The 25,685-nt window shown below is 35.7% G+C and overlaps 1 protein-coding gene across 2 annotated transcripts in view; it reads left to right on the forward strand.

Moving 5' to 3' along the window:
• The window catches only part of PRKD1 (protein kinase D1), a 130,624-nt gene that overhangs the window by 36,077 nt on the left and 68,862 nt on the right, over positions 1-25,685 (forward strand). The window lies entirely within an intron of this gene.

Genomic DNA, 25,685 nt, shown 5'->3' on the forward strand with positions numbered 1-25,685 from the left:
GTGAAGATGGGATTTTGTGTACAAAATCTGGCAAAACAGTTTATCATATTTTGAGCTGTCCTTGGTGCCAGATGAAAAATGGAAAATTTTATGAGGAAACAAACAACAGAATTTTGAGTCAGTTTATTATAGGGCAAAGAACAGACAGTAAACTAGACACTCAAGCATTGAAAGCTTACAGTACATTGATACTAATAACTGCCTAGACCATATTGCTGAATTACCATTCTCTTTCAGAGGCTTGCTATTTTTCATGGTGACCATCCTTTCCTTCAAAGCTTTGACCTTATTTAAGGCTTTGTTTTCTTGATGTAATTGTTGAAACACTCAAAGAAGATAAAAATGAAGCAAGTGAGAAACCCCAAACAATTTTATGAAACATGGAGATCAGACTAGTAGTGTGGGGTTTTGTTTTATTTTGTTTTTTTTTTACTTCTGGGTATGTTTAGTTTTGTGAGGTTTTTGGTTGTTTTACTTTTTTTCTGTTTTCTGATACCTTCACTAAAGATGAAATTTTAATTTCAGTCACCTGCACATATAAATGAGTTTATTAAAGATACATGTACTACAAAATAAAAATTAGTACTATAAGCTCTTTGTACTTTCATATGGAAGTGTCTTTTGTAAAATAATGTATTGGGACAAAAAAGTTGAGGACATCTGAAGCAAGTGCAGTGTTGTGCCCCTTTTTGCAATGGAGAAGTTTAAGTAAGGGCAACTTCTATGATGTGTCAAATCACAGGCAGTTTGTTACATTTCCGGCTGTTTGTTATTTGCTCCATGTGGATCAGCAAAGATGGAAGAGCCATGCTCTGGATTTTAGTGCTCCTTCTCTATGCTTGCATTTGGAAAGGTGCTACCCTGTAGTATTAGTTTATATCCTCCTGAAATATTCCAGTGGTACTCACAATATGGGATGACTTAATGAAGATAACTGAAATTTAAACCTAGGGAAACTAAGAAATAAAACATTATTATATATGTTTCATAGTCTATATTGCCTTTGGAATATAGTGTAGAAACTGTTTGGTAGAACAACTACTTGATCAAGGCATGTGGTAGCATGGTCCCGTGGGTCCTGGGCGATCCTGGCAGGGAGGCAGGTGTGACTTGACACATGGTATAAACTATGGAGATTAGAGCTGTTCTGGTAAACTTACAATGTAGCATATGATGCTAAATCTGCAAGGAGCAACTCTGCCTAATTATTAATGAATCAGTAATGGACTACTAAGACAGAAAATGGTGGGGAAGGTGGAAGTAGCCTGAAGTAGCAGTCTGGAAAATGGAAGGCGAGGCACAGCTTGCCTATGACATATGTAGAATTGTAATGACTATTTCTATAAAAGATGTTGAATTCACTAGCAGGTTTTTTTTTTTGCCAAAACATACCTGATTTTACTGATAGAATTCTGAGTTGTTGCAGAAAGTACAGTGTCAGAAAACTGAAACTTTGGAAAACAGGAGATGAAGCATTAACCACCATGCTGACATAGGAAGGTCAAACCCTTAATTTACCCACAGTTAGCTTTACTTAGAAGGTGGAAATAAATGTGCTTTATATTATAATGAGAATTTATGTAAATTTGTTCCAGACTCACTAATTAAGTACCACTTGAAATTAATGATTGTTTTATGCTGAAAGCTTATTTATGTTTTTTTCTTTTTGTTGTGGCAGGGGATGGTCCAACATGAATATTTATTAAAACTTTTCAAGTTACTTAACATTTTACACAGTGTTCCTTATTAGTGCTTCTTTTAGCAGTTTGAATTTGTCATATCATCTTTAGAGCAGGAATGCAAGATAAGATTTTTGTTATGATACTAAGATTGAGGAAAAATTTTAAACCGTGGGCCCCTGAGAAAACAGAGTTGAGTTTTGTGTTTGGTCTTTTTTTGTTTGTTTAGTTTTGTTTTATTGTTTGTAGGTTACATATATAATTTTTTGGAGTAGATGTCAGACCACGTGCCTTAAAAACATCTGGGTTTTTTTTCTTATATAGCTAGATAATGTGTCATGTATTGACACTTTCAAGTTAGCTGTATTTAACCTCTCAACTCACAATACTACCCTTACAAGACATTTAATGACATCTACATTGCTCATGGGGATTTTGAGTGTATATTCTTCAGGTGTACCCTGTCTTTGTATGAAAGCAGTTATTCTTCTAAGCTATTTCTTAAGTTGTGAGAAGATCTGTTTTACAGCTTAGGTGTATAATCTATTTCATTGACACAGTAAAGGAGTAAGAAATGCATTCCCTAGCTACCAGTGCAAACAAAAGCGTTACAGTGGAACTACTTACAGTGAAATCTAGTATTATGCAAATATATCATTGTCTTGTGCTAATAAAATGAATGTTAAAGAGATGATAGATTTTTATTTTAAAATTTTACTGCACTGGTTTTGGATCAGGCAATTCAACATTTAATTCTGAGGATTTGTCAATACCGTCATGCTTGAAGCAGGTTAGACTAGATGTGCTCCAAAGGTCTGTTCCAACTTGAATGATTCTGTGTTGGTGTGTTCCATGGAGCAGGCCATTGTCCTGTCTCACTCATTGTTAAGACTACTTGTTATAATTAGTTGCATTAGGAAGGCAACTGGATAATAGGGTTCTGTAGGTAGAACTGCACCTCTAGATGAAGCAAGGACAAGACCCTGCCTACAACAAATGCACCCTGAATAGTGTAACCTTCTAAAGGGGTCCCCCTCATGACTTAGTGTTTTCTTGTTTTATTTCAGCCATGCTTTTAGAAGATGCCTTTCATAAGTGCCAAGCAGCATAAGTCCCTGGGAAACTTATGTGTATTATAGAAGGTTATGATGGAAGGCTGTGGATGTGACCTCTTGTATGGCTTCAGATTTGAAAGAATTACTTTGATGTAATAACATGAAATACTGGTGGTCTAGCTCTCCAAGTATTTATTGTGGTGTGGAAGCATAGCTTCAGTGAGTCTTTATGTGGTTTGGTGGGTGGGACAGGTGAGAAAGGACTCAAGATGTGAGTTAACTGATATTGTGGTCTCTCAGGCAGCTGGTGGATGGATCATCAGCAAAATATTCTGCCCAGATAACAAAAGTGCTTTCCCATGAACTTTACCTTTCTCTTTTCCCTGATGTGGCGTGAGAGCTGTGATCTGTACAATGGAAGGGATGCTGAGGTGCCAGTTGTGGCTTTGCTACGAAGATGTGCCAAGCAAGAGACATCAGGAAGTGCTTTCACACAGCAGAAACAGAATAACGGGAGTTGGTGCTTTCCTCCAGTATCCTATGGCTAAAGGACCCTTACCTTTCCTTCTTCTCAAGCCTAAGCTGCAGGTTGCAGCTTGTCTCACAGACAGGAGTCTGCTACTGCTCCATCCTTCTGCTCTTAAGGCAACTTGTTTGAACCTTCTAGCTCAGACATCTTGACATTTATATTTCTGTTCAATGTAAATTTTTATGTTGTTGTGTGAAGTAAGACCTAAGCATAGGCATAACCAGAAAGATGCAGGTGTCTTGGCAGGTTGGATGTCTCAGGTAGATTGGACTGGGCCAGTCCATGTGACACAGTGCATCTCGCTCTGGTTTATAATAATTTACCAAAGGAAAATATTAGTCCTGTGCCACTGTGATCTCTTTCATCCCACCCTTCATGCTTACAAATATTAAGCATAGGTTTATTTTTATTTTGTGTATACAAACATACATTCAGATGTAAATGCATACATATATGTATGTATAACAATGTTTAAACTTTTGTCAGCCACTAGAGAGGGCTGAAGAGAGTGATGTTAAAATTTACTGCAAATACTCTGCTGAGAATGTTTTCTGTTGGAGTAAAATCTGTGGGGCAAAATCATGTGGTCACTCAGCTAAAGTTCTTATTAAATTGTTTTTACCTTTCCTAAAACACTTTGTGTCTGATGATACTCAAGTTATTGGATGGATCGTCCGTGGACTCCACTCTACAATGGCACACATACGCTGATGGCATTAGTTGCTGGGTAGATGTTCACTTTTTGCTGTGGTAACCCTGTTCCAAGGAGCAGGAGAAAGAACAGGGAAGACTTTGTATAACCACGGTTTCCAGTTTCCTGATGATGCTAACTATGCACAAATGCCAAAGCAAAATGAATATTCCTTAAACCACCGGGGATGTTCCAGAGATCACATTCATTTAAAAGAGAAATGGGTGATTTTACTTTCTAGAAATTTAAATTGGATATTGATTTTCAGTTTCTTAGACTGAAATGCAACATTGCTTTGCCTTTTGCTTTCTTCAAGATTGAAGTTGTTGCGGGAAGGAATTTCTGGCAACAAGAGATTAGATATTGTGTCAAGTGGATTTAGCAGGCAAATAAATACACTGTTCATTCAGAGGATAATCAAAAGTTATGAGATGCTACTGCAGCTTAAAAGGTGCTTAAAAAACAAAGTATTAATTGAATTCCCAAAAAGAAATGTAAACCCCCTGAGGACTGATACCTCTTATTGTTCCTCAAGTTGTGACAAAATGCTGCTTCTTGTTTCTGTGCACTGTTATGTCTGCATTCATTGTGGTATAAATGCAGGATGTGTTAGTGCTACTGTAGCCTCTTTCTGTAAGTTTGGTTTGTCTGCTTTAAAAGGTAGTTACTAAGGTGATGTTAATATAGAAAACAGCCTTTTAAAAAATAAGCAGTATGTGTACACATTCCAAGTACCTGATTCGGCAGATACTTATGACTAAATGCAGTCATGCAGCTTTATCAACCCTTAGTCCCGATGAATTTTCTTCAGATTAGCTTACTTTGAGTCTCTTTAGACTACATAATCATGTGGGGGAGTTGTCAGCAGACTTGTTGGAGGTGCAGGATATGAGGTTATGAAATAATTAGATAAGAATAAATTATTTTTAAAAGAATAAATAAATGTATGTTATAAAATTTCAGATTATTAAAATACAATTAAAATAAACATAAATATAAAAATTATTACAATCGTATAAGCAGATGTCATATGAAGAATGCAGAAGAATGAAAGAAACACTAAGCAGAAACTTTTGTAGTAATTGCATGTAGGAATAGGAAATTGCAATATCTAACCCATTGAAAAAACCATATGACTTTCAAACTAGAAAAGAATAAAACTTAAAGCAGGAGATAATGACAATTTGAATATTTGAAACAACACAGAAGGAATGGATGTCAGTGGTAGCAATGAAGCTGGAAAGAAGCACTTAAGCCTGGTGAAGTATCTAGCACCTCTATTGTAGAGGTGTCTGAAGGCTTTCTAAAGTATGAGAGAAGATTTATATAGTTTAATTATAAAATGTAAAAAAACAAGATACAAAACATTTAAAACTGTGGTCTTTGACTCTGTGGTAAGAAGTGGTAACATTTTTGTGCCTGCATTAACCAGTATTTGGAAAATATTGATTTGGAAAGATCATGCCAACCCTTCATTGGGGTTAAAATAACTGGTGGCTGTACAGCTAAGTACAGTTGAGAACGGTTGCTCTGAAATTTTCTTAGTATGTTAATCCAGATTTCAGTGAAAACATTGAAACCTGTGGATAGAGAGAAATATTAGCAAAGGAAGTGGTCGTAAGTTTGTCAGTGTCCGTAAAGGAAGAGAAAGACAAGTTCCTTATACAACACTAAGGATTATTTGAATTCCTGCATCACTACTTTATTTTTCTTCCCTTCCTTTTCCCAGTAGCTCATTTACCAGCACTTATAAGTCAGTCTAGATTGGAATTCCAGTGCACCTGTGAGATGGCACCTCTGAAATAAATCTTCTGTGTACAAAAAACTCACTTGAACATTTACTATTAACAGAAGTAGCTTGTTATAAAAATATCTAAACTAAATTTTCATTTAGTATATCGGTAGTGGAACAACAGAGGGAATATAATATATATATATATATATATATATATAAAATATATATTACTATAATGCAATGCATATAGGTATATTATATAGGAAAAGGTTACAAAAATTCCCAGGTCAATAGGAAAAAAATTCTGGACTGATGAAAGTAGAATTAATGAGTTTGGTTTTATATTACTATTAATCTTTAAGAACTTTCTGGAGGAAAAGTGCATTATTTGAATTATTTATCATATGTATTAATGTATTTGCACATTAGTAACAGTTAATGCTTTCTACGTTATTTCTTTACGATAGGCTAGTATAAAACATTGTGAAAATCTCTAGGAGATTTCACCTTTTATATTGGCTTGGTTCAAGAGATTTCACCTTGCCTCAGCAGCTTATTCTTTATGCCTACTTCTAAGAGGATAAAACTGATTAACAGATTAGTAATAATTTAGTATTTTGGTAAGATTAGTAGCAATGTGGATGTGGGGGGTTTTTTGTGTGTTTTTTTTTTTTCCCCTTTACATTTAAATAGGATTCTAGGACTGGAAAGGATCTCCTGTGTTACTGTCTGCTTTGCAGTGACTTGTATCATTTAACTTCTGTAATGAAATTGTCAAACTTGACCTTTAAGAAGATTTGGGTTTCTGCCCCTGAGGTTTTACTTGGAAAAACTATCCACATCTTTTTAAGTATGCAGCCTGATTCTCTTCGTAGTCACCTGATAGTCACTTTTGTTGGCCGTATCTTGGTTTTTCTTGTTATTTTCCTTCTGTTCTAGATCTTGATATCTCTGTAAGGTTCTATTACTTTCTTTTTCAAGTTCATTGAGACAGATTAACCAAACAAAACTTTGTCTCATCTCATAAGATACACTATTTCCTTAATTACAATATCTTTATCTTCTTTCCAAACAATCTATTTGATATTTTATTTATTTATTTATTCATTGACAAGGGAGTGTAGGGTTTATGCATTATACCCACATTGAAGTTTTACCAGTGCTTTTTCCTAGAGCATGATCCCTCTCTATTGAATGTGCTTAGAATCAAAGGTATAGATTTTTGTTTGTAGAGGCACGCCTCCATTCTTGTACTTGGCTTCTGTGGTTTGTTTAGATTAAATGCAATACACTGTACTTCATGGTAAAAGTGTGTAGGTTAACAAAATTACCATCGGACCTTGTATCCTCTTATAGCATATCTTAGATGTTTCTGTCTCGGCTTTCCTATAAATACAAATATTTTGATTTCAGTGGAAATCATCTTTGTTAATTGACTTACAAAATCTATTTCAAAACATTCTTTTATGATTCAGTTTCTGTTGAATGTGAAGTCAGCAGGCCATTGTTTAACAATTTAACAGTGTGTTTCCGCCGGATATGATGAGGCGGAGTGTCGATGTCCAAGTTGGTAAGTAATTGTGAACACAAAAGTTGTTTCTGAAGGAATTTATGGTGTGTTTAAAAGACGCTGGAAGAGGTTACTTGACATGATAGGCTCCTCTTTTCTGAGTTGCTAGCCTAAATCAGTGTTTCGTAACTTCTGTTTGCCTGATAGAGAGGGCAATGTCTCTACATTGTACTGGTAACACATCCGAAGTATATGAGATGACAACAAGAATCTAGTGAAGCCTAGTTTTCCACTGCATTTCAAAAATTGTAAAAATTATAAAACTTGAAAAATCTTATTGATAGAAATAAAAATTTTATGTGGTTTGGATCAGAAGTCAGGCTACAGATGTTGGAAGTCTTTAGATTTAGTCCATGTCTATCCTGTTTTCTAGCCTGTCATTTCATTTCCCTTTGAGCAGTCTGTAACACCACTAGATTGTCTTGTACTTTTATGTCTGACCTGTTCCTAGGATATTTGCTACATCTTGTAGCTGCTAAAAACTATACAAAAGATACCATTGCCTAGCCAGTTCTGGTGTGTTAGGATTTTATCAGTCTATTAAAAATCAATCAAACAAAGTTTTTTTTGTGTCCTAGTGCTGGAAAGATATATTAGCTCATATACTAGATAGCAGTGTGTGAAGGATATCACAATATTTTTTAAAAAGTAAGCATGACATAAATGAAATTGCTAAATAAAAGTAGCAACCTAAGAAGTCTTTGAATTTGAACTGCTATCAGTGACCTTTGATATACTGTAATTGTGGATATAAATATCTACACTCTCAGGCCTTGCAAAGAACCCTGGTTGGAAGACAGAGTCTAAAATGCTTGTTTCTGCTCTTCCTTAGGGATAGGAGAGGAGTAGTTGCTGGGTATGAGACTAAGATCTTCCTTCCTTGTAATTCTGAAATAAATGTTCAAGGAATTTTGTGCTCTGTTCTCCTCTCATCACACTCATTTACTGGCATTGACCAGACTTACTGTTCTTGTTATTTAAATTTATCCTCCATATTCCCTCCTTTTTCTTCTTCCTCTAACCATAGTTATTGAAGGTTAAACAATTAGAATCAATTAGTAAAAATAATCTATGTAGCAAGTTTGCTATTTTTATCATTAGGGAAAAAGCAATCTGACCTGATGACCTACTCAAGCCACTGTAAAGAGATGCATTGTATGATAGTATGAAGACATAAACTCACTTTTTTCAATAAAGAATAATTAATTGTTAAAAGCTTTTTAAAACTTTCTCATTTAATTTCAGTGACCACTTTGCTATATACATTTTTATTTATTTCCAGATCTCAAGGGAATACATTCATGTACAATGGTGCTGATACATGGCAAGTTATTTAGCCATTGCGGTTGGCAGGCGTGGGACTCTGTGGTTTAGTGTCTTCTTTTATCTTTGTGCAGCCAAAGACTTTGGAGGAAGTAGAAGGGGGGAAGGGAGAGGTACATTTGTTTCCTCATGATTCTGTTTTTATTCAAAGTAGAGTTGATAAGTGTGGTGGTTTCACTCTAGGCCTTTTTTTTTATAATTTGCTTCTTGCTATTTTGAAATTTTTTTGAAGACCCTGTTTCAGAGATGACTGTTGCATTTGAAATACAGGATTGGGTGTCTCTTTGAAATGCCATTCTGTTTAGAAAGAACACCTACCATTTAAGTAAAATTATAGTGCTCTCAAAGCAAAAAAATAGTCTTTTGTCACTCCTGTATATTTATGCATATTTCATTTTAACAAGATGGACTTTTTTCCAGCTTGGCAGAAGTAATCATTGGCAGATTTTATTTTATTTTTTTTTTATTTTTTAAAATACCAGTGTGAAGACTTCTCTTTCTGTTTAATAATTCCTCTTAACAGCACAGATCATTTGTTCTTTTTTTTTTTTTTCCCTTCAGCTTTTTCATAAATACAACCAGTTCCATTCAGGATTGGATGATTCCATTGTTTTGGTTGTGTGGGCTTTTGGGTGAAATCAAGTGCTTTTCTCTCGAAGCCAGCTGTAGTTCAGGGGGAAAGGAGGAGGAGGCTGATGTGATGTGGGGAAGTTGGCATGGACTCTTTGGTTGTTATAGCCAGTAGGCAGACAAAGCTGTGGGTGATTTGTCCTTGCCCAGCCTTTTTTTACGAGGCAACCACTGCAAAGTGGTCACTTTCCTCCACTTATGTGGTTGCAAAATCTTTAGAACAAAAAAGGAGTTGGACTTCGTTTAAGACGAGAGATTTAGCAAAATATAGGCAAGTTTGCAAATTGGAATGAGTTTGAGTAATGATGAGGAATGACAGACATATTATCATTGCACTAAAGAACATTAAGCATTTTGTCTTCTTCCCTTTACAAGAAAATAAAAATAGATGGTTGCAAAGAGTATTTCTAGACTACTCCTTATTTAATTATCTTTGAAACCGCACATATCTGTATTTTGTGCTGTATCATTGGAAATAATCAGTTATTATGGCTTTCTCTGTAACTTTTTCCGAGTGGTGATTTTTTTTGCTTTTTGTAGGAGATTATCTGCACATACTTTTGTAGGCTGTAAACAGAACTTGCAACAACTGAGTTTGTGGCTGTGGGCTGAGATGATCTTCAGTCTCTAATCAGATTGGCCCAAAGAGGGATCAGTGGGTGGGGAGGGGGAGAATGGTTAGAAACCAAGAAGCACAATGTAAATGTGCATGTAATTTGAAAATGCACCTGCCCATGGTTCCACATCTGTGCATGCCGAATTGTTTCTGGCTGTAATAATTTGGTCTATATTCAGATTTGACTCTACATAATAATACAGGCATTTTATTTTTACTTCATCAAGCTTTCTTTTTGCTACTTGTTAATTTTTGTTCATTTTACTAGTTTGAGTTTATTTGTGAATAATAAAACAAACATCTTTTTCCTCTGTGCATAGTTAACAGTGGTAGAAATGATGATGCTGGTGAATCATTTGGTGTGGAAAATATGATTGACCATATAGAACAGAAACTTTGTTTACATGCACCCACTTATTGGACAGTCATATATATGATTCTTTTCAGCGGACTTTTTTTTAGCTTTCTTATTACATTGTAGGTTCAGTGTGGTATGGGTTACAAATGGTCAGCACAGCAAAAAGGAATGAATGTTAACCAAATTAATCTAGTTCCTAATAATCAATTTTAACTTGGCATGCAAAAGAACAATTACCAGATGCTTTTAAAAATCATGGCCTTGGTTGTTATTTTACCCTGCTGAAAATTCCAGAAAGTCAAACTGGTCTGTCAGTGCATCATATCCAGTTTCAGGTGCTTACTTACCTTTTTGGAGCATAGCAATTGATGACCAACATATGCTTCTAATGGCACCTTGCATAAAGTGAATCAAAGGTGATATAACCCATTCTGCAGTGACTGCTTTAGGATTCTGAAATGTCATTTGTTATTCTTGAAGCCATACATGTTGGCAGTTCAAGATAGCATGCTGGATCACTGCAGTCAGATCAGGGCTTATTTGAAATGCTTATAGCTTTGTTCTCACACAGTTGCGCACTTGCTGGCTTTAGAGGCAAGAAGTAATTGAAGTGAAATTACCTGCTGATAATATGTAATTAGTTGAGTAAAAGTACTTGTTGCTGTGAGGAAAAGAAGTGAAGCCATTCAAGAAGGACAAATATTATCTCTAAAGTATTTTTGTAAACATTGCAGGGACAAAACCTCCAAATTTTCTGTATGCAGTTACAGAGGATCTGATATAATGAAAGGATGTGTTTGTCGTAACCTTAATAACACATCCATGCATGGTTTCATAATAATGCATATTGGTGATGCATAATAAGAACACTGCCACTTGTAGAGAATCAAAACAGTTGAACATGCTGTGGGAAAATACTTAGATTTATGCTTCCATATGATAAACGTTTTTATGGTAACAGTGCCCCCTGCAGTGCAGGAAGAAAGGGTAAAAATATTGGGACCTGGGTGGCATGAAGGCTGTTAGGTGGCATGTGCGTAATGAGCATGTAACAGTAGATGTTTGTGTTTGGAGCACCTTGAATGTTCAATACTGGGCATGGAAAATGCCGGGTGGGTATCAAACATAAAGAATGTAGACCAGAAGTGCCCAGCTGCAGGTGCTCTGGCCTGGTTTGGACTCTAGTGTATTGTCAGAATCCACAGGCCATCCCTATTCCTTGTAGGGGGCACTGAGAATTCATGGCTTGCTGCCATACTCAAGAAAAATGCATGTGATCAGAACTAAATGGATTAACCACCAGTATTTTTGAGTAAAAAAAGAAGTGACTCCTTTTTTTTTCACTTGTCACTTTGCTTGCTTATCTTTTCTTCTGCTGTGTAAGAAGTGAGGATGGGGGGAGAATTTGAAAGTTCAGACAACAAAACTCAGTCTTGTTTTTTTTTTTTTGTCTTGCTAGGAAAGGTGACTGTCTCAACTAGGAGACGAAAATTCAAGCAACTCAACTGAATAACTAGGTTTTAAAATGGTGATGAATGAAGCTGACTGTGTTGGTTCCTCTGTTTTCCTTTCATCAGAAGTTAGTCTCCTGACATTTTTACTCCACATTTTTATGGTCACGGAGCTTACGTCACATACAGGTTTCTTTGACTATGAACATTACTGCCCATCTTCCTGCTTCTGATCTATTCCAAAAGACTAAGGCAGCCCATGAAAACTGAGTTTTGTATATTCCCTTTTAATATCTGAGGTCTTGTTCACTTAGCTGCTGGCAATACAATCTCCTGCTCCCTGCAGACTTGTAGTTGCTAGGATCTTTGTGTATTAAGTGTCTGTCTTTTCACCCCCAGCTGGCTGGGTGCCAAATGGCTGAGACTTCAAGCAAATGAGATTATTTTACAATGACTCGTTTGTTATTAGAACTTGGAAGGGTTTCTTTATATGCTCAATGAAGGTCTAAAAAGTTTTCTTAGTTTGAGACAGCTGCTTATCCCCTGACAGGAACAGAATTTTGACTTTGCTTGTAGTGCTCTTCAAATATTGTGGTTAATGCCAGAGATTTCAATTTCTCAGTAAAAGACAGGAAGCCATCATTTCCTTGCTGTAAGCAATATATTTTTAATATGGTATTCTGTATGAAATTACCCTGTGAACCAGTAGCTTCAAGGAACTGATTCACCTTTTTGTTCTGTGTAAATTTCTTTTCTGCATCTTTGTAAGTTAACAGTTCTGAATTTAGGTAATAGAAAAATAATCTTATTTCTTTATTTTGTGTCCTTGTTTAAGTGATTGTTAGGATGATGACTAAAAAAAGAAAAAAATTTCTTGAAAGTTCCAGCATCAATTGTGGAACGCTTTTCTGCATCTGAAAATTGTAGCACTGCACAATAAATGAAAAGTGCATTAAAAAAGCCCACTTTTTTAAAATAGGGTTTGCAAGAAGGCAGGAGCCAACACTTGAAATTAAATATTCAGAGATGTGGTTAAGTGAATATGTTTTCACAAAAGCATTTATGGTTTTTTAGCAGCAGGAGAGCTTCAATCTCAATAAAAAACAATAGGGAGGAACCTATTTAACATCCAAAGTCAGAGGGGCAGAGCCATGAGAAAAGTTCCAGTTCCTTGTCTCTGAGAATAATACTGTCAAATATAATTTCCATTGTAGGAGGAGAGGTGAAATTTAGTGAGTGTGAAATTCTCTACTGGGAAATTTAAATACTTAAGTAGGACTGTATGGGAGTGGATATTTGAACAATCAAACCCATGCAGGAATTTGGGGTTGACACTGTGTTCATTTCATGTGTTAGATATAAGATTTCTAAGATGCACATCCCAGACACATTAAACTCTAAGGCAACTTTTGTCTTGATGTTTAAAAATATTCTTGAGGCAGATAGGTCTGACTGAAATTAAACTGTCAAATAATCTGTCAGTACTAGTTAGATGGGGGTGGACATGTATTCACCCACACTGAGATGCAAATACTTCCCTTGTGAAATGTGACAGCTATGTAATGTTGCAGAGGAGCTCTACACAACAGTTCAGGATTTAAAATGGGGAAGTATTTATTCAGCTGAACTTACACTTGGAATTTTAGATAATCAGAAAGGAAAGTCACAGGAATGTGACACAGAAAGGAACATTAAACTGTAGGAATGTACCTTATATAGTTTTTCTACTCTGAACTGAAAGCAATTGTAGATTACAGACTTGAAAAGACTTAAAAGGCTTTCCTCATGTTTTAAGTCAGGATCACCTGTATCTGCACTCTTCTCTGTCTAACCTGTTCTCAGAATGTCCAGTGATGGAGATACCACAAGCTCCCTAAAAAGTCATTGCCAGTGTTAAACTATCCTTTATTCTTAATATTGAACGTTAAGTCCCTTTATATATACTCTTTACTGCCTGTCTAAAGGCAGAACTAAAGACTGTCAAAATTTCCTTCGGTCTGTCTTCTTTCCCCTAAGCTCTTAGCTCTTTAAATTTTGCGTTTTATAGTGCATTCTGCAAATTTTTTTCTGGTGCTGGTATTAGACTGTCTTTGGACACACAGAACTAGACTGAGTGTTACATTAGAGGTCTTGTCAATGCCCAAATGAGTGTCAGGATAATATCAGATGCCTAATGTATTAAATACCTCTTTTGATGTTCTGAGTCTGAAAAAGAAAGATGCTCTGAGAAAAGTCCCAATAAAGCTGTTAGCTTTATCCAATTTAGCCTGACAGTGAGTGTTGCAGATTATGACATTATCATAATTTGTTCTAATATTTTTTATAAGAAAGCCATAGGAGTCATCTGAATTAACTCGTTTTCAAATAGAGTGCCTCTTTCAGAAACAGAAATCTAATAATATCGAAATAGCATGACCATATTGATTTTTCAGTAAGATGCATAGATTTTTAGATACTTAAATTAAGCAAAAAAAGACGTTGGGCCAGCAAAATAATTGTTGTGTAATCTAATTCTACATAGCCTCAGCTGTCAGAAATTGGAACTTGCAGTTTCTTTGTCTGCAAGGCAGATAAATCCATAGATAATGAGATTTCACTTTCTAGTACTGATGCTTATCAAAAATGATCAAATCACATCCTGGCTCGCCTTTAGAAATTAAACAATTTAATCCTCTGCTGCCATGTTTTTCAGTTCCTTAATTATTCCATTATTCTTCCTTGATTCCTTTCTCCAGTGGCCTGGAGAAATTTTTGAATTTGAATTTTAAATACTAGATGTGGGTAGACTTCCAGTTGAGGTTGCATCAGTGCCAAAAGCAGAGGTGGTAAATCCATATTCTTTCATACTGCCCAGTTTATGGCAAAACCAATTCATTAAGAATACATGGTCATCTAATTACCCACTACATAAGCTAAATTTTGTTGTTGCTTTTCAGAATAGAGTCCCTGTTACATCAGAGCAGCTTGTATTCCATGTTGCCACGTGTCTGATGTAATATTTTGCAAAGTCTGTATCTGCGTTGCCGTTAAGCTATACTTGTGCAGTCTCCTTGTTACATTACCAGGTTATCTAGTTTTTCCATAAGCCAAGGTAAAATAGTAGTACTGTCCTTGATGTTTTCATTTGTTCTGTTACTGTGAGAAGTCTACATCTCTGTGTCCCTTTATAAAGAGCAGCATATTAGTTTTTCTCATCTTGATTACTCCAGAACCCAACCATTGACTTTTCAGCTATTTCAATTTCGCATTAGAGTTTTTTGGACTTGACAATATGACTGTGCAGTTTCAGTGAGGCCTCTTCAACATCCATATCAACTGATGTTAGAATGCAAAGAGTTTAATTAATAATACCCAATAATATCTTTTCCCAAAAGGGGAAAGTGATTGATAAATATTTATAGGTGGTAGAATTGCTAAAATTCTTTTTGTTCCTAAAGTACTAGCAAAACTTTTAATGTCCCTTAAAATGCTGACAGTGACATTTCCACATATCTTTGGGCTTTCCTGAGTGGTTTTCTACAACTCTTAAGTTTCTATTTATATCTGTTGCTATCAAATTTCTGTTTTGAGCATTGTATTTCTATATGTATGAGATACACACTTTAAAGCTCCTTTTGCAACCTGGCAATTTCTCTGTTTAATGCATTTATTTTTTTGAAAGCAGTTAAAAAAATAATTCTCCTTAAGGATTATTTGCATGCTTCTCTTTAAATTATTTTCCTTGTTTTGTCAAAGTGTTTCTAGGTTCACAGAAGGCTTAGACATATGTTGAATCTTTATGCCTCTGTGTGCTGACAGGTTTTCCTGCAATGAATACATGTAATTAAAGGAAGTACTGGTTGCAGATGGAACCACAGCAGCTACAAGCACTTCTGTTAAGAAACAGTATTGCTGATAAAGTGCTTGGGGAGGGGATTTTTATCTCTTAAATCTCCAGTTTCTGGTGAGTGCCCAGAACAGAGACAAAAACTTTATTGTGATCTGCTTGTGATCCCATTTGCCTGGTTTCCATTTCTTTACTGATCCTAGTCTCATGATTAGAACTGTGTTTGAAGAGTTGTACAGTCCACGTTTGAAACTTTCAGGTAGAAAGCCCTGGAACCCAAATGACCTCTTCCTGAGCGATTCTGTCTAGAGGTGTATATATCTCTAGTATTATTGTATAAAAGCTGCCATTTTTGTTGTCTTTAAAAAAGAATAAATCATGCTGTTTTCCTATCCCTAAACAGGTGTTTGGCAAGGAAAATCCTTTTGGGTGTTGTGGACAATGACTCCCAAACTTCCCATGACATGGCTTACTCAGAGCTACAAAGCAATGCTAAATTTACATAAAACAATGTTTTACAGACATTTTTGTCCTAATGTTCTTTACTTTTGTTCTGGACAGCTTCCTCTTAGTATTTTGGCTTTCTAAGCCACACCTGGAATTTGGAATTAATGTGTGTAACATAATGTTATGAGTTCTTATTAAAAGTTAGTCATCTGACACCCAATACAGACCTGGTTCTAGTGTGCTCATGCTAAACTGGTGTCCCACATGAGCACCCTCAGCCTTTTCTTCTGCTATAATTCCCTCCAGATTATGTTCCTTATAGGATTAGAGTGACAGTAATCCTATTACTTTGTGTTGTCTCTTTGTCCTTTATTAATAAGGATCCTAGTTATTAATAAATGGAAGTAAAATTGACAACTGACCAAGGAGCAAACTAATTATTAGTACTAAAAGCTGAACCAACGGGCTTCTTATACATTTACATTTCTGTCAAATTCAGTAAGAACCCTTACCAAGTATTTTTCAAATGGCTCCTAGTATATTTCCTGGAATATAGAATTGATGTTGGGAGTGGATGAAAGAGTAATTAATTTTCAAAATATATCTTAATACTTTACTTAAAATTTGAGTGAATTCTGCTTTTTCAGGAGGAAACCACATACTTGGGAATTCTTTATTTAAAACAGGTACTCTTGATAGGAGCTATTTTGTTTTCTGTTTCTGTGAAAAAAAAATATCTTTAAGCAGTTATGTAGACTGGCATCTATCTTGAAGGAAATTAAGTCAATTTTGAAAGTAGAATAGAGGTACACAGAAGTGTGAGTGATCTGTAGATCTCTTACCTTTACTAGATCTGTCTAAATCTCTTATATCATACACAGAAGCTTTGACTGTATGTAAGTAGTTTATGTGTTGTGCACTCTGTGTAGTCTATTGAGTGATGGATGTGACTGGTGACTGAGTGTCCTGAACTGATGTAATGCTTGGTCAGAGATAGCTGAAAAGCATCTGGTGGTAGACTCTTGCAGAAATGGGGGCTTGGGCTTTGTTTGTTTTGTTGGTTGGTTTGTTTTTTTTTTTTCTACTTATAATGTATGGAATTGGCTCTAGAATTGGTTTCTTTTCATCTTTCTGAAGTTCGGAATCTGTTTTCCCAGATGTAATATATGGCATAGAACTGGTAAGACTACAGCTTCAGAAACAGTCAATGCTTGTGAGCAACAGACTTTTCACTTATGGTCTTTAGACTTTTTTTGGATTAAAGGAACTAGGAGAAAGATTTGATTTTGTTAGTGATTCATCATCTTTTTTCTGCCTGTTTGCTGAAGGGCATGAAACTTTCTGCTCCATTTCTCAACATCCTTGGAGAGAAATCCAATCTGTTTGTGAATTAGCTACATAAATGGATGCCTGTCAGCAATTTGGCACTTGTCACGTTCTTCTCCTAAACGTTTTATAGGAAGCTCCATAATTCTGCACAGGGTGGACAATGTTGGGCTGCACAGAGAACATGTACAGGAACTGTGTGAACCTTTCTGCTGAGGTTCCCCTGTTGTCTTAGAGAAATGTGGCATTAATGGATTGACGTTATTAGAGCAGTGCTCCCAAACTCTCAGCATGAAACAACTGAGAAGACAGAAGCTGTTAGTGCTCTCCCTAAGTGCTTCTGCTTGTGAAAGTTCTCTGGGAAGTTATGCAGCATATGCAGATATGGTAGATGTAATAATGTTTTTGCCAACAACAACAGGATGCAAAGACCAATTTATCTTTTGAGTCTCATTGTTGTGGTTTAATTATTATTACTTTTCTAAATGTTTCTACTGAATTAACCTTCTAATCTACGTCATAGAGCAGTCAGCTGCACAAGTGTGCTTTGATTTGCACGGCACCTTAACTTTTAAAATTTTTACGTGACAAAATTATTTCAGTGTTTTCTCAGTTTCTGAGATATTGAACTTTTTCTTTACATCTTCTTGATGCTGCATCATCTTCATTGCATTGGAAGCTATAATAGAATATTCACAAAATGCTGAAGAAGTAATAGTGAAAAAGATATAACTCTTGGAGAAGATGGATTACACTTAAGAGACAAGGGCTGTTTTAAATTAAGGTAGTCTTTGTATGGTATTAATGAGAATCAACTTCCAAGACATAATCACCATATTTTTGGTAATCCATCACATGTGGTAATTGAGAATAAAATGCTTTCATAGAAGTTTCAATGAAAAATAAATCCAATTTTTTTAATGGAGACGGAGATAGTTATATTGGTGTCTTGCGGTAGTACAAATAAAGTTACACTAATTATGCTAAAGTTCTCTTTGTTTGAGAGAGAAGTGTTATTATTTAAAATTTCTTATGGTTAATTGCATTGAGCTGTGGTGGGTTGACCTCAGCCAGCAACCACTTGCCAGACTCTGTTCAAGAGCAGTGAGAGAAGACTCAGGACTGCTTGCCCTGAACTGGGAGGTTTTAAAGTCTGTGTTGAAGTAGCGTGAGTAATATGATGTATACTCGGTATTTTTGTCAGCAATCAATTTGAGTGAGAGAAGGCAAGCCAACATACAGTGGCAGGAAGCTTAAGTAGCAAGAGAACCTGTTTGTTTAAAGACACTATGCAAAGGAAGCAACTCCTGTCCTGAATAGCCACAGGGAACAATCTGTATTGAAAAAGGCTGATGAAAAGGTTGTTTAGAGTTCAGGCTCTCTCCAAAATAGCGATGTTCCTGTGTCTCACCGTGGCCATGTTTTTTCTTTTTCACAGATACTTTGTGATGGAGCTACCCTGACTTTTTGCTTTGTGGATCTTCGTTGTCCAAGTCAGTGTGTGTGGGCAATGTACTCTGTTCCTGGTTTGAGAGAGATGAAGGAATCTTACTTCTGCAGCAGATCACTGCTGCAAACAGAATTAGCAAAATATTTGTACATAACAAAATATTTGTTATCTAAAATATTGTTTACATCATAAAGAAGTCAGTAAGAAGTTTGCTCCTTTCTGGTGGCTCACTTGGAAACAGCTTACTAACTTCTATTTTGCAGGCAGCAAGTGCTTTATAGAATATGTAATTAATCAAGACTTGTAGTAAAAAAGTAAAAAGAAAGTAAATAAGGAATGGCACTGCCCACAGTAAAGCATTAAGAAACTTAATGGATGTTAGGAATGTATCAAATGACAATGATTCTCTGAAGTTACCTCTAAAAATATATCTGTAGAATAAACCTAAGTGAGAATACAGGCTCAAGCACTGGCCCAAAATCACAGAAACTTTTCAGTGGTTTAACTGCATGCTTCCTGATACATTTCAAACTGTGGCACATCACATTCATTCAAATGATGTCCAGGTGGTTTGGGTCCTAGCACTGTTTAAAATAAGCAATGGGAATGTTGTCTCCCAGCATCTGAGGAAAGAGGTCAGCTGTGTGGCAGTGAGCCATTTTTGTGCCACTTAGCTATGGATCCAGAGAATGGTTCCTGGCTAGTATGAAGCCTCTACTAAATATTTTCTAACCCAAGCATATTGGGTATATTCTTAGTAACTTGTCTGTTTCACTTAGCAATTAGATTGGAAGCAAAACTTTTAATATTTTTTTAGGAATGCAAAGGCAAAATGGAAGCAAAGACCTATATTGCTCTTTCCATTTACCACTTTAACCCATGTAAATCTGCCCCTATTCTAAGTGTATTTTCCTTACTCTGGTCATCTCTCTTCCTAGTCCATCAGGATTTCTTCAGTTGCTCCTTTACCTTTCCCCAGTGCAAGATATTTGTTCATAATCTGTCTCTCTGTATGTGTGACAAATGGGCTTGACCAGAGCCTGTCTTGAGTAGTACTTCAACATAGGTAGTATCAAGTTGATCAGTACTACTTCTTATATTTTCTGACCCTTTTCTTTCCTGTATAACTGAAGACTGATTTCCTGGGGAAAACAGAATAAGGAAAGAAATAGCAGTCTCCTGCCTATCCTTGCTGTTTGTCTGCCTGGCAAGTGCAAATGCCGTTACTGGAAATGTCTAGAGGGAACCACTATTTCTGAGATGTGTTAAGCACAGCATGAAACGTTCTAGATTAAGGTGGAGATACCACTGCTACTGGAGCAAGCTGCACCTCCTGTTCTTACTGAGATGTTGCTACATATATTCCAGATAGCCATAGTGTAAACTTCTATTTAAATTCCAGTGTTTGTGTTAGTTTGTAGTGACTGTAGTGGTGTATATGTGAAGAAACTTTGAATAATAGCTGGTATTTCTACAAAACCATGGAGTCTTACGGTATTTTTGTTTATGCATAAAAGAAAGACTAATATTTTCATGATATCTTTGTGCTTGGTAAATAGAGCCTTTTGAAAAATCTCTTGAGTTTTAGCAAGTGGGTTATTAGTGACTGCCACAGCTAGGTGAAAATTTAGACAGTCCTCTTGGCCACAAGTTGGCTTTTCAGTTTCATGATTTTTCTGTATTCTGACCTCTGCAGACAAAGGAAATTCTGACTTCTAAAAATAAAATGCTTTGTTATTTTAAGAATATGAAAGAAGAATGTTTAAGTTTGGTTAATATGATTGTTTCAAAAATTCTGTACATTTATATCTTTATGTTAAACCAGTTGTATCAATGTAAGACAATTAATTTATTTATGCACATATTAGGACCAGTTCAACAATCTTGTTTAGGTTAGGTCAAGGTTACTTGTTTTAGCAAGTTAAGTCAACAAACATTCGGTGTGACTCAGCTTCTCCATATGCTGTGTGAAGACATTGTTTATCCCGCAGACTTTAGTGTGCTGGATCATTATCTTTGTGCTGTGAAAGACTTCCAGGTTTTATCAAGGTTCTTGTTGCATTTGCTGTTAGGGTAATCACTAAGGACTTCTCTAAGTGGATGGCTTGTAAAAAGGTAACTAATTTAGAAGAGAAAAACAGTGATCAATTTAATGTTTGATCAGGGACTGAAAAAATCAAAAAGACAACTGTCATTACTTCCTAGAATAAAGCAAGAGAAAGTAACCCTTACAGGAGATGTACAAAATTGTAGTAACATACAAAAAGACGAAAACAGGAAGAGGACTATTTTTTTTTCTTTTTCACCCTTAACAATGAGAATCTATCTACCTGTATGTTACAAAAACATTACGATTTTATTAAGTTCAAAGAAGAATTTTTGCAAAATTATCACATCTACAGACTTTTTTCACATTAGTAATTGCACTGAAACCATCATCAGTGTTTAGAGTATGTTCTTCCAGATAAAGTTCTTCATGTGGAAGAAATTTTATTTTTCATCTGTTTTTCATTTGAGATACTTACTATGGTGATCTTCCAAATACATAATTAAACCAAACTGATGAGAGAGTTGTCTCACTGTAGACAGTCTCGCCTTTCCTTTAAGTAAATTTCTATTTGAAATTTTGTTTTACCACAGCAAAGAAGAAGAGTGAATAGGTTCTCCATTCAGATAACTGTGTATATGGTTTGTTATTATTAATTTTTGAAAGCTTCACAATTCAATTGTGAAATATGTTAGCATTTAGCTATATCAGGTATTCTAAAGTTCTGTAATAATAAAACCATTTGATTGTCACAGTAAGTGGATAGAGTTTTACATATGACTAATCTTGCCTTTTGTCAGTTTGATCCTTGTTTTGAGAACAACTGTTAATAAGACAGTATGATAATGGATGTACAGAGTTCAGCTTGTGTTTGCATGTGGAGGGACATACGCCATTGAAATTATTGACTGGTGCAATGGATTAAATGAAATACTGAATACTTATAATTAGAGGTTCTAATTATTGAAGTTTGAGTATGCAGGTTTTTTATAGTATCACTTGGAGGCTTTTTTAATGAAAATCCAGAATTTGCATAATCATTTGGCTTCTGTATAGTTATTGGTGAAATATTTTGGTGGATTTTCTTGAGATGTTCACAGTTGCTAAGGGTAAAAACACTGCAACGATTGCTTCTGTTTTAATATCTGCTGAGGGAAAGTTAGTGCTGAGGCTCCTTTTAACTACTGCACCTTAGGTTGAACCACACTGAAAGCCATTTGAGTAATACATTCTACTTCACACTTGGAGTAGGCAAACAAGGTGTTTATGGACAGTTGTGATGTCTTAATGGCTACTGATGACTTCTTAAGCACCCAGAAATAGATCCTGTTTCTGAACCCCACATAAGCGGTTTTACACTCCTGATTCTTACAGAAATTTGCATTTCGTCATTATGGCATCTACAATGACCATTTACGTCTAGTAATTCCACTTTAAGCAGCTCTTATATTGCAAAAAAGGCTTTTATTAGCATTGAGGAACTTAACTCCAATACCATTGTTTCCTTATTTTGTCCTGTGTTTAGCAAAACTGAATGCTATTTATAGTGTTGTAGTACCAAGCTTCGTGGTTGTTTTTTTTGTTTACTTTTGTCTGTGCAAATCAACATTGTTGGCAGGAATAAGTTTAGCTGAGGGAATTTCTGTCGTTGCAACAGTTGGTCTTTATATAATGTTTGAATAATCGCACCATTGAAATTGCTTTCTTGACATGAAAGTAGTTTATCTGGGGAAAACTAATTCAAACACAAAAAATAATTGTTGTATATAATTTATCAAAAAATGTTGTGATTGAATTTACGTTTTTCTACAGAATATAATAAATGATACCTCAAGATACACATATTTATACACACATATGTAATATGTGTAGTATCTCAAATAGTTTTTTTAGGTAGAAGTGGACTTGATTTGAAAAAAGCAAATGGAATGGGAATACAGAGAGAGAGCAATCAATTTAAGTCATAATGAGTTTAGAGGAAAATGCCTGTGGTATCTCTGAAATCAGTGAAATTAGAAAAATCTTGCAGTGTCTGAAAAGGATTAGCAGTGCCCATTTTGAAGGGTGGTATTTCACTGCTTCTGTAGAAGGAAATTATTATGAATGCCATTAGGTTTGTATACTGTGGCAAGATAGGAAGTTTTTGAATTAAAATTATAATTCCACCAGGATTACTTTCTCATGAATGTTCTAAATTTAAAATGTTTAAGAGAAGAGTCGATCTACCGCTGCCAGTGGCACTGGGGTGAGGGAAGAAGTGCTTGTTCAGCCGTGGAGCCTGGTGACACAGGCATCTGAGTGGCTCCAACAGGCTTTTAGGTTCGGCTCAGTGCTACTGGGTCAAGCATTGAATGACTCTGTTAGACACTCAGGTGTCAGTGCCTGTGTCATCTGCTATTACCTAGGCTACATTAGAACCAGTATGCATGCAGAGTGTAATTGCAGTTCAGGTTACATCTCCCTTCAAAAGCTTTGATTCTCTCCCACTTATGCTTAATGTAAAGCAAATTTCTTTGAAAGCTAAAGCAACTATTTTACATCTGAGCCATAATTTAGTTTGTTCTTGACCTAGAGAAATGCTTTTGACTATAGGTTGGATAATTTATTGTTTAACAGAATTTATGAAATACTGCCTTGATAATTAAGTTCTTTGGCATTATTTGGCTTAATACAGTTTTAATATTTACTGCATCTAAAGTATGGGATACTTGAAATATTTCTTCACACTTGGAACTGTGGGAGAAAATGTACTGTTTCTCAGAAATTACTGATGTTACTATATTTAGGAGTTTATTTCAATTGTACTAGAACTTGAAGTCTCTTATGTCCTTTTTTCTGTAGTTAAGATGATAGAGGATGTTAGTGATTTAGCAGGAAAATGTACCTGTAGAGTAACGTGAAGATGCAAAAAAAATTATCCAAATATGGCAACATTTATTTACCTCACTGGTTATGTCATTACAAAATGTGACTTTTGGCTGGCTAACAACTCTATTAGAAGTGGGGCCTATATGATAGTTTTACTTTAAATAAACAAAAATTTAGTTTCTGTCTTGATTATTTTATTCCACCTGATGTTGCTTCTGTAAGATTTGAATGTGGTAGTGCATGTCTCTTACAGAACTTTTGTTACTTTACAGGAGAATATGAAAATAGAAAGAAATGGCTTTAGCTCTCTTTCGTCCAGGACAGAGTTAATTTTCTCACAGTTGCCATGGGGGGGCGGAGCCTGGAGCCGCGTGGGTGTGTCTAGGTTCTATACCAGCCACATAATTGCTGGGGATATGTGGCTTTGGGTGGAAGAAAAGGGGAACATGATGCAGGACCGCTGCCATTTTGTCCCTTGTTTCCCACAGTAGCAAAGGAGTGAGCAGAGTGGTGGAGGTGGTGTGGCATGGACAGTCCAACTTGGGGGGTTTGTCCACCTTTGGTTTGTGTTGTCTCAGACTCTGGAAAAAATGCCGGCGGTGATGTCCACCATTTTCTCCTTTGTCTTGGGAAACCGCATGGCACTGGCCACAATAACATTGGGTTGGTCAGACTTCTGTAAGCATTTTTTGCATGTAAGCACACTAATAACACTGTTATTATTAGTATTGTTGCTGTTACTGGTTTATTTTTCTTATTTCATAGCTGTTTTTCTAGTTATCTCAACCCATAATCTCTGCCTTTTTGGCTCTTTTCTCACTTGAGTGGGTGAAGGGAAAGGAAGCGGCTGCTTGGAGCTTGATTTCCAGATGATTTTAAAACACAACGCCCTCTTAATAAGAAAAAACATGCATAAAATTTTTATAAGGCAACAGACCACATTTTTAGAGAGCAAGTTTTTGGTCCATGTAGAGATGGCAATTTTCAGTGAGAACTATTTTGGAAATATGAGTTAAACATTACACGGTAAGCCATTTTAAGCTTTATGAACATGGTAAAGTACATCTCATTGTTAATGTGACATGATATGAATGGTTAACTGATTACTAGGAAAGTTTTAGAAATATGTTTCTCTTTTATATATGTGATTGTAATGCATGTTCAGAAGTGCACGTATTGTGCCAGCCTTCTCAAAGCTTGACAATAGATTGCCAGCTCTTTCAGTTTGTAATTGGTGGATGATAGAGGTGCTCAAGGAAACAGACTCTCTCATATCATATACATAAATGATCTGTCGATTTTTAATGTGGTGGATACTGGACGTGAACCAGATTTGTGCATCTTTAAACATATGCACTATAGCAGACTTTGCAGATATTCTGTGAGTAATTCCTATGTTTTTGAGAGACCAGAAATTCTTTCTGTTCAGTATAAAACCTGTCTGAGGAACTAAAGTCACTAACTGGTTTTTTTCAGGCAGGTAGTTCGCCCAATCAAGAATTAACAGTGTGTTGGTATTTACTGTATAAGCTGGAATAAGAACACAGAAAAAACTTCAGACATTTAGATGTATTTCATTCAAACCAGAGATCTGACTATTTTTTTTCTCTCTCTTTTCAGTACATGCTTCAAAACTTAGAAAAGGCTTAACTTTTTTTGGATACTTGGATAGATTCCAAAGCTTCCAGTAATCAGTAATGAATATATATATATATATATATAAACCCAAGTTTTAAAGTACTTTTTGTTGGGTTCCTTTAATTCTGCATTCTGGAAATTATACTGCTGCAAAGTATAACCTCAAAACATGCCAGTTTATGTCTTGAGCTATGGTTATCATTGTGGTTTTTTCACTGCATGATGATAAAACATGGAGTAGTGCATTGATGTAGAACCGAACAGAAGCTTTTGTAATAGAAAAAGAGTTTCTCGGTTGTGTTTTCAGAACAAAATCTTAGTTCTTTTGGCTGGGAGCATGAAAAAAACTTTCAGTAATTTTTGTTGTGCAGAAAAAAAAAAGGGAAAAAACCCGTTACCTAGATAATAATCTCCGGTTTATAACCTCAGAGTTTTTAAAAATCTCT

Source organism: Manacus candei, unplaced genomic scaffold, assembly GCF_025592945.1.
Source record: "Manacus candei isolate 608988 ecotype Guabito, Panama unplaced genomic scaffold, ASM2559294v1 h1tg000067l, whole genome shotgun sequence".
Classification (NCBI taxonomy): Eukaryota; Metazoa; Chordata; class Aves; order Passeriformes; family Pipridae; genus Manacus; species Manacus candei.